General features: G+C 35.1%; 1 protein-coding gene and 1 long non-coding RNA gene across 12 annotated transcripts in view; one reads left to right on the forward strand and one right to left on the reverse strand.

Moving 5' to 3' along the window:
- HMGCLL1 (3-hydroxy-3-methylglutaryl-CoA lyase like 1) overlaps positions 1 to 14,475 on the forward strand; it is a 205,610-nt gene that overhangs the window by 129,014 nt on the left and 62,121 nt on the right. The gene's annotated exons all lie outside the window — the stretch shown is intronic.
- Positions 1 to 14,475, reverse strand: part of LOC140636835 (uncharacterized) — a 161,334-nt gene that overhangs the window by 66,639 nt on the left and 80,220 nt on the right. The window contains exon 3 of one of the 2 annotated variants that reach the window (XR_012034065.1): positions 1,917 to 2,116. This is a non-coding gene — a long non-coding RNA (uncharacterized lncRNA). Of the gene's footprint in view, positions 1 to 1,916; positions 2,139 to 14,475 lie in introns of both variants that reach the window. The other variant, XR_012034064.1, reaches the window with a different exon arrangement.

The raw sequence follows: 14,475 nt of genomic DNA on the forward strand, positions 1-14,475 counted from the left end.
AGAAGTTTGATGCCTCCTACTTTGTTCTCCTTTCTCAGGATTGCTTTGGCAATCTGAATCTTTTGTGGTTCCATATAAATTTAAGGATTGTTTTTTCTCTACCTATGAATCTTAATAGAGATTGTATCAGCTCTATAAATGGCTCTTAGTACTATTGACATTTTAACAATATTCTTCCAGTTTCTTTCATCAATGTCTTCAGGGTAGAGATCTTTTATCTTCTTGCTTTATTTTTCAGATAATTCATCGATTAGATCTAACAGTTTTGTGGTTGAGTCTTTAGGATTTTCAGTATGGAAATCCATGTCATCTGTAAATAGAGACCATTTTACTTCTTCCTTTTTAATTCTAATTGCTTTATTCCTTTTTATTGCCTGATTGCTCTTGCAAGGACTTCCAGTACTATATTAAATAGGAGTGGGGAGAGTGGGCAGTCTTGCCTTAGTCCTGATTTTAAGGAAAAGCTTTCAAGCTTTCTCCCCTGAGTACAATATTAACTGGGGGCTTATCACACATGGACTTTCTTGTGTGGTGACCCATTCCTTCTATATGTATTTTATTATTATAAATGAATGCTCATCAGACACTTTTCCTGCATCAATTGAGATTATAATGAGATTCTTTCATTAAAGTGATGTAATTAATGTAGATGTTGAACCATCTTTGCATCCCAGGGGTAATACACACTTGATTGTGGCAAATGATCCTGTTAATGGGCTGCTCAATTCAATTTTGGTATTATATATATGTTCTATATATAGAATACAATATATTCTCTATATATTCATCTATATTCATCAAGAATACTTGTGTGTAGTTTTCTAGTGGTGTCTTTTTCTGGCTTTGGTATCAGGGTAATATTGTCCTTGTAAAATGAATGGGACTGTTCCCTGATGTTTGAGAAGGACTAGTATTAAATTTTAAAGTATTTGGTAAATTTCACTATTGAAGACATCTCCTGGGCTTTTTTCTGTTGGGAGATTTTTAAATTTCTTGTTAATTCAGCTTTGGTAGGTTATAGGTTTCTAAAAATTCTTCCATTGCTTCTACTTTTTCCAGTTTGTTAACATATAGTTGATCATAGTAGCCTCTTATTCTGTTTCTTTGATATAGGTCGTAAGGTTTTCTTTTTCATTTTTTTCTCCTTAGTCTAGATAAAGCTCCCTGAATTTTTTCTTTTTAAGATAAGCATCCATTGCTATGAACTTGCTTCTTAGAAATGGTTTTGTTGCATCCACAGTTTTGGTATGTTGTGTTTCCATTTTTGTTTACATTTTGTTCCAATGATTGTTTGGGAATGTGTTAGCTTATATTCACTTATGAATTCTCCTGTACTGAGTTCTAATTTCATACTGTTGTAGTCAGAGAAGATAAATAGTATGATTTCAGTCTTCTTAAATTTGCTGAGAAATTCTACCCTAGAAAATGTTCCACATGCACTTGAGAAGAATATGTGCTCTGTTGTTGTTGGATAAAAGGCTCTCTATATATTCTTAGGTTCATACAGTCTATAGTGTTGCTCAGATCCTTGGTTTTCTTGATTCTCCTCTGGAATATTTATCCATTGTTGAAGCAGGGGTATTAAAGTCCCTATTATTTCATTGCTGTTTTTCTCCTTCTATTAGTTTTTGCTTCTTTAAAGATGTATTTGTTTTAGAGAGCAAGCATAAGTGGGGGAAAGGACAGAGGGAAAGAATCCCAAGCAGACTCCCCACTAAGCATGGAGCCCAACACAGGGCTCCATCTCACAACCTTGAGGTCATGACTTGAGCCAAAACCAAGAGTTGGACACTTAATCTACTGAGACACCCAGGCACCCCAGTTTTTACTTTATGTATCTACTTGTGGGAATTATTTCTATCATTATATAATGACCTTTGTCTAAATACCTGATTTTTTTTTATTTTTTTACTTACCATTTGCTTTGCTTGAAATATTTTTTTCCATCTCTTCACTCTCAGTTTATGTGTCTTTAAATGCTAATGGAGGGATCCCTGGGTGGCTCAGTGGTTTAGCGCCTGCCTTCGGCCCAGGGCCTGATCCTGAAGACCCAGGATCGAGTCCCACGTCGGGCTCCCTGTATGGAGCCTGATTCTCCCTCTGCCTCTCTCTCTCTCTGGTGAATAAATAAATAAAATCTTAAAAAAAAAGAAAAAAGGCTAATGGAGGTCTCATATAGGTATCATATGATGTATCTTATTTTTATTTTAATCCATTCAGCTATTTTATGTCTTTCATTTGGAGGATTTCATCCATTTTTATTTAAAATAATTACTGGGGTGCCTAGGTGGCTGTCAATTAAGTATCTGCCTTTGACCTGCCAAGGTCCTGGGATTAAGTCCTGCATTGGGCTTTTTGCTCAGCAGGGAGCCTGTTTCTTCCTCTCCCTCTGTTTATCCTCATTCTCTCTGTTAAATAAAATCTTAAATGTGGTCAAGTCTGCTTTTGAAGCTATTAGGAGTTATGGAATTCTTAGTTCTGAGACCTTATCGTTTCTATTACTCGTTTTCCTAATTTTTATTATTTGTACACGTTTGTATAGTTCACTAAACTTCTTAAAAGTATTATTCTGAATTATTTGACAATTTATAGATATAAATTTCATTAGTTATTATACTTTATTAGTTTCTTTTGATGGTCATCTTTACCTGATTTTTTTTTTGTGGTCCCTGATCCCTTATGTTGGTATCTTTGGAAAAGCAGGCTTCTTATTAAAATGCAAACTTTGCAGGTTTGCTTTGTCATAAATAGTCCAGCCTACTCTGGGTTCTTGAAGTGTCTGCTGGTAATGTCCTTGGCCACGGGGGCCTCCTGTTAGTGTTTATTTTTAGCAAGTCAGTTGTTCAAGCTTGCAATCAGTGGTTGGAGTTGTACCATTGGGTAAATGAAGTTGGATTGAACATTTGGCTTGGTTCCCTGCCCCAATGAGTCTAAAGGATGGATTGGTGTGGTGGGTTCTCTAGTATCCAGTCACAACCATCCGGTAATTTGACCGTAGTAAACTTTTTTCCCTGCCATGGTGGGGCAACAAGACAAGAATATTACTACTTTGTACAGCTTCTAGGTGCCCTTATCCTCCCTTCTGGTCAGTTGGGGCCCAGTTGGGCTGTAGCAGGTTTGGCCATTACTTAGCAAATTGGCCTGGGTGGCTCAGTGGTTGATCGTATGCCTTCTGCTCAGGGCAGGATCCCAGAGTCCCGGGATCAAGTCCTACATCAAGCTCTCTGCATGGAGCCTGCATCTCTGCCTCTCTCCCTATGTCTCTCATGAATAAATAAATAAATAAAATCTTATAAAAAAAAAAAAAAAGAATCAGGCAGACGTGAGTCCATTGATTTCCCTGGTCAGAATGCACCATTAACTTGGTTCTGCAGTTAGCTAGTTGGGATACAGCCTAAATGAGCTTACTCTGCCAAGATTGGAGTATAGACTATTACAAGCTACTACCGCTTTCTCCATCATAGGCAGCAACCCCTCAATCGATATAGGGACAAGACCCCAGGAGGATGTCGCCCAGGCAGATATCACCACTAGGCTTCCCCCCACCCCCACCCCAGGAGGGACCGTCTTCCTCAGGGGAGAACTCTCAGCGTGGTGCTGCCCCTACCTAGGAGAGGGGCAATGCAGTCAGCAGGAAGCTGTTTTTTTTTGCCTTTCTAATGAAGCTTGGTCTCTTTGATGCATGAGGGTGCTTCAGCCTCATTCCTCTCTTCTAGGATTGGATTAGGGGGTGTCTTGTCCATGAATAGCTATTTTTGTGAGGGAGAGCAAAGTCAGGAACAGCTGATATTGCCATCTGGATGATGTCATTCCTCCTATAGATGGGGTTTTAACACCTAAAAAAATTGATTTTTAAATATTTGGAAACTATAGCTAAGTACAAAGAAAAAATTCTGCACTTACAGTCTCACCATGTAGGGGAAATTACCATTAATTATTAAAATAGGTCATTCTCAATCATACAGTATATATATATATATATATATATATATATATATATATACACACACACACACACACACACATAATGTTTTTGATAGTATATTAAGCTAAAAAACTTGTACCTCCTGATACCTATACCATGCTTACTCCTACTTATAGGCAATTATGGGTAAGAATTAGTTTTGGGTAAGAAGTAAATTTGGAAGTAATTAGCTATAGTTAATATTTAAATCAAGGGGATGCATTAGGTAGTGAAGAAATGAAGACAAAAACAGGAACACCAAAGTATTTCATCAGTAGGAGATCAAAGGGAATAATGAATAAACTAAGAAATAGTCTCATAGGGTAGGAGAAAATGAAAGCAGTCTTGAATTCTAGACTCTCAAGAAAGAAGTATATCAAGGAGGAAGAAGTAATCAACTATGTTAAATGCTAGATAAAGTAAGATGACCACATATTTATAACATTTTCTTCTCAATGGCTTCTGCCTTTGGAACTGTGTTTAGAACCTTTAAATTATAAAACTTGTTAACCTGTCTTGTCTTTGGCTTCATTTCTTATATTCTAATCTTTAATCCAACTGTTCTTTATTTTTATTTATGGTACAAGATAATAATTTTTATATGTAATTTCTTCTTTCTTCTCCAAGCTATGACACATGCTATATTTTATACCTTTTTGGGTTTTTTCCTCACATGAGGCTTACCAAGATTAGATCAGTTGCCCAAAGCCACCTACTTGAAAGGTAGTAGAATTTCTTGTTTCTGTCACATTGGTCTATTTATTTCACGCAAGTATCCCACTTTTAATTAATGTTACTTCGTATTAGAGATTTAATTAATAGGGCATGACCTCTGTATTAGTCTGTCAAACCCTTATTTTTAAATACTTGTCTCATTTAATTTTAACTAAACTGACCCTCTAAATATCCATTAAATGTATACATTAGTATTCTTAAATCAATCCTGTCTCTCCATTCAATAAATTGGTATATTTTATATTATTTATATAAAAATGAAATTTCTTTTTTTAATGGCTGTAGAGTTTTGCATTAAATGGAATCTTAATGATTTTTTTCTAAGATTTTATTTATTTATCCATGAGAGACAGAGAGAAGCAGGCTCCATGTAAGGAGCCTGATGTGGGACTTGATCCCTTGACTCCAGGATCACACCCTGAGCCAAAGGCAGATGTTCAACTGCTGAGCCACCGAGGTGCCCCTGAAATTTGTTTTTAATCTGTAGATGGCTTACAAATATAGATTTCTAACTCTGGATGAGATTTTAATATATGCTTCTGTTTTTCCTCCTGATTTTATATTGCTTCTTCCTTATATTTTATCAATCTTTTTTTCCCTTCATTCAGAAATTGAGTTTCCCTAAAGCTCATTTCATCATTAATTTCTTGGGGAAAAAGTTTCCTTACAGGATATGGAAAATGTTTACAACATTAATTTCCTGAGGTAAAAAGTTGAGGTTTGAAAAGGATGCTTTGAGAATTAGATTCCTTTTACTTTGATCTCATAACTCTAGATAACTAAATAAAGCTCATATTTCTTAGTAAAATGTTTTCAGTTCAGTAAACATTCTTAAAGGAAACATTTGCTTCAATAACCAAAACCCACTGTTTCCAATGAAGGTCTAAATTAAAAGAATACTGTTTCTATCCTGTAAGGAAAGAAAATCCTATTTATTTTCCTACATAGACATTTTGGAACACTTCCCCTTGAAAATACACAAGACTTTATGGATAACAGACCTCTAAGTGAAATGTTTTAGTATTCAGATCAGCTGTAAGAAGGCCAACAGTTATCCATAGTGTGTCTACCAAAAATATATATATAGCTTTCTGAATTTTATCTTAGTTTATTTTTGACTCTCTTGCTTAAGTATAAAGGCACAAGACTTTTCAAGAATTAAAAATCTCTAGAGTTTGTGAGACTATGTTAATTCAAAATAATTGTGATTTAGAAATGTTAATATGTTTGCCAATGTGATAATGTTGTTTGCTTATTAAAAATCATGGTATTTACTGCAGGGTTAAGATAAAAATGGTGAGTTCCTATCTGAAATTCCAGGTGAGTGGGTTCATTTGTGGTATGGGTAGGAAGATGTTACTAAATTATGGAGAATTTAAAGAAAAAAAAAAGTGGAGGCAACATTAGGGGAGAGGCAGATGAAGACTAAGTAGCCCCTCTTGGCCATTTGGGCTGAAAAGTAAACTGAAAAGACATTTGTAAGGAAATATCTATGGTAAATGTGCAAGATTGAAGGGAACAGTGATACACATAAAGTTAGATGAACAGATAAATATATTGACTACTTACCTTCTTAAATTTTGAAAAGGCACATGAAAATCTTGCTGTAGATTTTAATGCAGTGCTAACTTGTTTATCAAAGTGACTTTAATTGGCTGGAACTAAGTTACAGGTAACCTCTTGAAAAGGAGTGCCCTAAAATCTGGCTTGCATCTTGTATCCCACTTACTTGTTTTTACCCCTGTAAGAATTATATATCATTTTGGGACCTCTTACTAATCCAGGATTAAAATGGAATCAGTGGTTTTTAGTAAGTACAGAAATCCTAAATCAGATTAATTGGAATTGGAGATTAAAATGAACCCTGTTGAACTGTGGTCAGCTAAAGAATAAAAGTAGATCTACACATGTACTTTTATAATTATCTCTGTATATTGTTATAACCTTCAGGCTTTTACACAAATGGTAATTTTTTTTCAATTAAAAAGAAATCCTTAAGTATCTTCAAGTGAGTTTTCTACATTATACTGACATCCTCTACTAATACAAAACGGGGGGGGGAGGGACCAACATGTATATAAAGTGTAAGATTATATGAGGATCACTTGTGGTTACATAAATGAAAAGGTTAGGATGAGAGAGGCAGGAGATTTGTAATTTTATATTCACTGAAAACGGGTTCAGGAAATTTATAAAGCTCCATATTTCAACACATATGCAGCACCCAACTGTAATGTAAGGAAAAGTATGCTGTTTCAAGTTTGTAATAGAACAACAGGGGTGGCAAATTGTTCTCAGCAGACAGTAGAGGCTCCCACAGAGAATGTAGAAAGGCTGGTAAAGATCTTTATAAAGCCCAAGTCTGCAGAGGATGACCCCCGCATCCATAAACTCAGTGTCGTGAGCTTTAATATGGGAGAATGGACTGTATGACTTTGAGATTCTTTTCAGTCTAGTTTAAGGTCGAAGACACTTAAGACCTGAAGACATTTCAGACTCATTGTCTTCCAATTAAAAAAAAAAAAAACTTGGTAAGAAAAATTGGTAAAGAATACATTTCTAGAAGGTTTCTCCCCCAGTGTATTAATATTATATTTATCATGAAAAGAAACTGAAGTGAAAATCTCTATCAGTATAGTTCTATGTGAGAATAACCTGAAAAAGAGTTGGTTTACAGGGTTAACATCACTGAGGTGGTAACATAATTCTACTTGTGAGAAAAAGTGAAATCAGGAATAACATAACTACTCTTCATGGACAAGACACTCCTGAGGGAATTGTAGAACACAGGAAAAAGGCTGAAGTATCACCTTGCCCCTGAGAAACCAAGACAGATTACGTTAGAAGGGTAAGATGAACAGATACATGATAAGCATATTTCCCTTTTCCTCCGCTATACAGCACCATGCAATAGGTCTACCCTTAGCCTCCCACTCCTCCAGTGGGAAGAAAGTGCCCAGGTGTCACATTCAACCACCTCTCTCCTAGCACTGTGGGTGCATCTACTCTGATTTCACCTCACAGAGCTCACAGGGATGATGCAGGGCTCAACCATTGGGAATCTAATTATATCCAAGAAAGAAGAAAGGGCTTCCAACAAACAGTACTTGAATCTTAGTAGAATGAGTTTCTATCCACATAGTATCCACATAGTCCAAATACTAGTCCCATCTAGCAATTTTGTTCATCTGCAGATCCAGGTTGGTGGTATACTCTAAGCAGAGACCACAGTGGGCTGGAAATCTGCCTAATTTGAGCTCCAAAATGAAGAATTTTTCTTGCCCTGGAGCCTAGTCTACCGATGCCTGCACAGAAGAGCTGAGTCATAACTCCATCAGCTCCTGATTACTCTCTACTTGGGAGGGGTCAGAAATCATATTCAGGAAATTTTGAGAATCTGAAGTAGGCCATCACAGACCACCTATTATGGAGAGTAGCAAAGTACTATTTGAAAGGAAGAATGAGAACTCCTGAAAACTGTAAGCAGGCAGGTGGACAGAGCTACTTGCAAGCAAAACCAGGGTCTCTCTTCTCGGGTACATGTGCTTGTGTCAAGACATTTGTGGGTCACAGCAAAGGCAATTCCAACAGGGAAGTTCATAATGGTAAATATTCCAATAAATAGGGAATAAAGAGACAATTCCATAGATCTTTTCTATTAAGAGCTGGTTCTTTGAAAAGATTAATAAATTGGCAGACTTTTAGCTGGACTGAAAATCAAAAATGAAAGAGATGTTAGCCACCAATATCACAAAAACACAAAGGATTAAAGACTACTATGAACAATTACATACCAAAAAATTGGACAACTTGGAAGAAATAAATTCCTAAAGATATATAACCTACCAAGACTTAATTGCAATGAACTAGAAAATCTGAACAGACCGGTTACTAGTAAGTAGATTGAACTAGCAATTAGAAACCTCCCAACAAACAAAAGTCTGGAAATAGACTGTTTTACTGGCGAATTTTACAAAATGTTGAAATAAGAATTGATACTAGCCCTTCTCAAACTCTTCCCAAAACTATAAAAAGAGAATGCTTCTAAATTCATTATATGAGGCTAGCAGTACTCTGATATAAAAGCCAGATTAGGAGGCCACTAGAAAAGAAAATTATAGGCCACATTCACGACAAACTTAAATGCAAAAATCCTTAACAAAGTATTACCAAGCCACATTTAACAGCATATTAAAAGGATCATATACCAGGGCACCTGGGTGGCTCAGTGGTTGAACATCTGCTTTGTAATCCCAGAGTCCTGGGATTGAGTCCCACCTGCTTCTCCCTCTGCCTATGTTGCTGCCTCTCTTTGTGTCTCTCATGAATAAATAAATAAAATATTTTTTTAAAAAGAATCATATACCTATTCAAGTGGGACTTATCCCAGGGATGCAAGGATTCAACTTTATAAATCAATCAACATGTGATATACCATGTTAACAAAAAGAATGATAAAAACCCTATCATCTCAGTAGATGCAGAAAAAGCATTTAACAAAACTTCACATCTATTTACAATAATAATTCTCAACAAAGCATGTATAGAGGAAAGAGCATGCAACAAAGGCCAGAAATAGCAAGCCTGCAGCTCACATTATACTCAGTCATGAAAAGTTAAAAGCTTTTTCTCTAAGATCAGGAACAAGAAAAAGATAACTCTTTCCATTTTTTTATTTAGCATAGTACTGGATGTCCTAGCCAGTGTAGTAAGGCAAGAAAAAGAAATAAAAGGGATCCAAAGTGGAAAGGAAGAAGAGAAAGTGTCACTATTTGTAGATGACATACCACATATTGAAAACCCTAAAGACTCAACAACAACAAAACTGTTAGGAATAATAAACAAATTCAGTAAGTTGCAGGAATGAATTTAACCAATGAAGTTAAAGGCTTATACACTAAAATCTGTAAGATACTGATTAAAGAAATTGAAGATACATATAATTGGAAAGATACTCCACATTCATGGATTGGAAAACTTAATATTGTTAAAATGTCCATATTACCCACATCCTCAGACTCACTGTAATCCCTATCAAAATGACAATGGCATTTTACACAGAAGAGTTTTAAAATTTGTATAGAACCACAACTAGTGAAGTCACTGTGGATAACAATATGGAGGTTCCTCAAAGTTAAAAAGAGAACTACCCTATAATCCAGCAATCACATTACTGTGTATTTGCCCCAAGAATACAAGAACACTAATTCAAAGGGATACATGCATCCCTATGTTTATAGCAGCACTATTTACAATAGCCAAGATAGGGAAGCAGCCCAATGTCCACTGATTGATGAATAGGTAAAGGAGATATATACATATGTCTATACACATAGACACACAGGAATACTATTCAACCATAAAGAATAGAATCCCACTATTTTCAATGACATGAATGGAGCCAGACGATATATTGAGAATATATATATATATAGATATATATATATGGCATCATAATGCTAAGTGAAATAAGTCAGAGAAAGAAAAGTACCATATGATTTCACTTATATGTGGAATTTAAGAAACAAATGAACTAATGGGAAAGAGAGAAACTAAAATATAGACTTTTAATTATAATTACTTTCAAAATAAAGAGAACTGATGGTTACCAGAGGGGGAGTGGATAGGGGAATGAGTTAAATAGGTTAAGGAGTGCACTTGCATTGAGTGATATATGGAACTGTTGAAACACTATATTGTACACCTGAAACCAGTGTAACACATGCAGTTAAAAAAGGCCCAAATAGACCAAGTAATATTGAGAAAGAAGAACAAAGGCAGAGGCATAATACTCTGTTATTTCAAACTCTATTATAAACCTACTGTAATTAAAATAATGGTACATGCATAAAAACAGATGCATAGATCAATGAAACAGAAGAGCATCCAGAAATAAACCCACAAATACAGGGTCAATTAATTTATGACAGAGGAGCCAAACATATACTACAGGGAAAGGACAGTCTTTACAATAAATGGTGTTGGGAAAATTAGATAGCTATATGCCACAGAATGAAATGAAATTAGAATCTTTATCAAACACAAGTATTAATTCAAAATATATTAAAGACTTAGGCAATGAAGAAAATTTAGGCAATTATCTTCTTGATATGAGTCTTGGCTATGATTTTTTGAATCTGACAGCAAAACGAAAACAACAAAGCAAAAATAAGTGGGACTGCATCACACTAAAAAGCTTCTACAGAGCAAAGAAATTTGCCAACCAAATAAAAAGAGCCTATTGAGTAGAGAAAATATTTACAAGTCACATACTGGACAAAGGGCTAATATACAATATATGTAACACATATCTCAAGAAAAAATCAGATTAAACAATGGGCAAAAGATCTGAATAGACATTTTTTCCATAGAAGACACATAGATGATTACAAGGTAAATGAAGAGATGTTCACCATCACTGAGGGAAATGCTAATCAAACCAGAATGGGATATCTACTCAGACCTATTAGCATGGCTATTATTAAAAGGACAAGAAGTGATGAGGGTGTGAAGAAAAGAGAATCCTCATTCACTGTTGGTGGGAAAATAATTTCAGTACATCCATTATAGAAATGGTATGGAGGTAGTTCAACAAACTGAAAAACGGAACTGCCATATAATCCAGCAATTCCACTTTGAAGTTGAAGCTGTCCAAAGAAAATAAAAATACTAACTTGAAAAAATGATGTATGTTCACTGTATCATTATTTATAATAGCCATATAAGGAAACAACCTAAGTGCCCACTGATGAATTGATAATGATGTTATATATACAATAAATATTATTTAGCCATAAAAATGAAACTGTGCCATTTACAGCATGTGTGGATTTCAAGGGCTTTCAGATGATGGAAGTCCAGTAGAGATAAATACTGTATGATCTCTCTTATATGTGGAAAGCTCTTAGGTAAAGAATATATTGGTGGTTATTGGGGAGTTACTGAACTATTTTGGTTTTGTGTTTTAAATTTAAAGAATCATTTATAATAAAAATATGGTAACTTTAATCCTTTTCAAAAATATTTTTATAGAAAATTTCAACAAAAAGCATTAGTGGCCTTGAAGCCACTTTTTCTACCGTACCCAGGTTGAAAAGTGAACTTTTACCCCACTTATTACTAAATACAGCCTTCAGCCCTTCCAAACAGGGAACTATACCAGAGCACATAGAAAACTGTGGAGCCCATGCAACACCCCTGCTTACAGGGGCACTTAACCAGAGAACACTGCTTGGGGTCTTCCCTACCTGCAGAGCAAAACTGGTGGCCTCACTCAACTGGGGAATTAAATGTACACTTTTGCCTGAGTAGAGCCCCCAAACACCAACCCATACAGGCTCTAAGTCTTCTCTTGCTGCCCTCCCCATGCAGGGAAATTAATTCATAGCATCACATAATACTGACTATATTACCAAGTCATGACCACCTAATAAATCTGACCAAAGAATTAAGGTAACTGATGAACCCATTCTACAGACTCATTTGGGTATGGAACCAAGCCAGCAGTCCTATCCACGTGTCTTGGCATACTTACCCCCAACCTCAAGCATGACCATTTGACTTGTCCCAAAAGAGACAATAGTAGTAGGTATCATCTGGCCATGGATATTAAAATCAGACATATTCAGAACCAAAACTGAGCAAACTGTTAGAGAACTGTCTCTGACAAAGAGAATCTGACAAGTCTGGAAGAGGAGACCACTTAGATGCTCAAACAACATAAGGAATCAAGGGTCATGAAAAATGAGATAACTATGACATAGAGGAAATTTAAAAAAACTCTAATAGCTGATCCTAAAGAAATGGAGATCTGTGAATTCTCGATTTAGAATAATCCTCTTAAACATTTGTGAACTACAAGAACACAAACTTTATTAGGAAAACAATGGATAAACAAAATGAGAAGTTTAAGGAATTATCCATACATGTACACAAAAACCTAGAGCTAAGAAATACAATAAATGAACTAATTTATTCCTTAGAGATCATGCAGAAGAAAGAATTGGTGACCTGAAAGGACATTTGAAATTATCCAGTCATCAGAGAATAAAAAGAAAAAAAAAAAAAGTGAGGAAAGCCTAGAGGCTTATGAACACAATGAAAAGAAACAATATTTGCATTATAGGAATTTCAGGAGGTGAAGAGAAAGACAAAAGACAGAAAGTGTATTTAAAACAATATTGACTGAAAACTTCTCAAACCTGGGAAGGGAAATAGATATCCAGATTCCAGAAGCCCAAAGGACTCCAAAAGGAGTAGCCTGAATAGGGGTACATCAAGACATAATTTGTCAAATATCAAAAAGAATTTTATTTTATTTTGTTTTTTTTAATTTATTTTTTATTGGTGTTCAATTTACTAACATACAGAATAACCCCCAGTGCCCGTCACCCATTCACTCCCACCCCCCGCCCTCCTCCCCTTCTACCACCCCTAGTTCGTTTCCCAGAGTTAGCAGTCTTTACGTTCTGTCTCCCTTTCTGATATTTCCCACACATTTCTTCCCCCTTCCCTTATATTCCCTTTCACTATTATTTATATTCCCCAAATGAATGAGAACATATAATGTTTGTCCTTCTCCGACTGGCTTACTTCACTCAGCATAATACCCTCCAGTTCCATCCACGTTGAAGCAAATGGTGGGTCAAAAAGAATTTTAAAATAGCAAGAGATCAAAGAAAAGAGGTACATTATGAGGGAACCCTCATAAGACTGTCAACAGATTTCTCAACAGAAAATTTTCAAGTCAGGGGAGAATGAAATGATATATTCAAAATATTCAAAGAAAAAAATCAACCAAGAATTCTATACATCAGAAAGCTTTCTTTCAGAATTAAGGAGGGAAAAATGGCTCTATCAACAAAACAAAACAAGTTGAGTTAATTCATCACTTCTAGTCTTGCCTACAAAAAAAGCTATAGAGTTGAGCAGAAATAAAAAGGAAGCTAATTATGTCCTAAACAGACAGAAGACAACATAAAAGTTAGTGGTAATGGAAATATGTAGTCAAAGTTGGATTCTGTACTCTGGTAATGGTGGTATATAATTCAGTTACAACTATTTAAATAAAGTTTAAAAAATGTAGTTATGGTTGTTTTTACTACAATAATATATTATTAGTTAGATAATATAAAATATGTAAATTCTAATATCATTAACCTAAAAATGTGAGGAAAGGAGAAATAAAAGTGAAAAGTGTAATAATACCATTTTTTGAGGGTTATAGTTTTAAGATATTTTATGTAAGCCTCTTTGTAACCACCCAGAAAAACCTGTAGTAATCAAACAAAAGAACATGATAAGGAAGTCAAAGCATACTGATACCACAAGAAATCAAAACACAAGAAAAGATAAGTGGGATAAGAAAAAGGAACAATGAATTCACAAAAGAAAACAGTAAATGTTATAATAAATCCTTACTTTCAGTAATTACTTTAAACCTAAATGTATTAAAATTTTCAATCAAAAGGTATAGAGTGGCTAAATGGAAAACAAAACAAGATCCTACAATACACTGCCTACAAGAGACTCCTTTTAGCCTTAAAAGTAAACATAGACTGAGATAAAAATAATGGAAACTCTCATTTCAGTGGTAACCACACAAAAAGCAGAGGGAGCTATAGCTGTATTCGACAAAATATGCCTTAAAAATAGTAAAAAGTTACAATAAAGGCCATTATATAATGCTAAAGGGGGTTAAGAAGATTTAACAACTAAATATTTATGTCTCCAACATCAGAGCATTTAAGTATATAAGACATAAACTAAGGGAGCTA

This window comes from Canis lupus, chromosome 7 (genome assembly GCF_048164855.1).
Source record: "Canis lupus baileyi chromosome 7, mCanLup2.hap1, whole genome shotgun sequence".
NCBI classification, from domain to species: domain Eukaryota; kingdom Metazoa; phylum Chordata; class Mammalia; order Carnivora; family Canidae; genus Canis; species Canis lupus.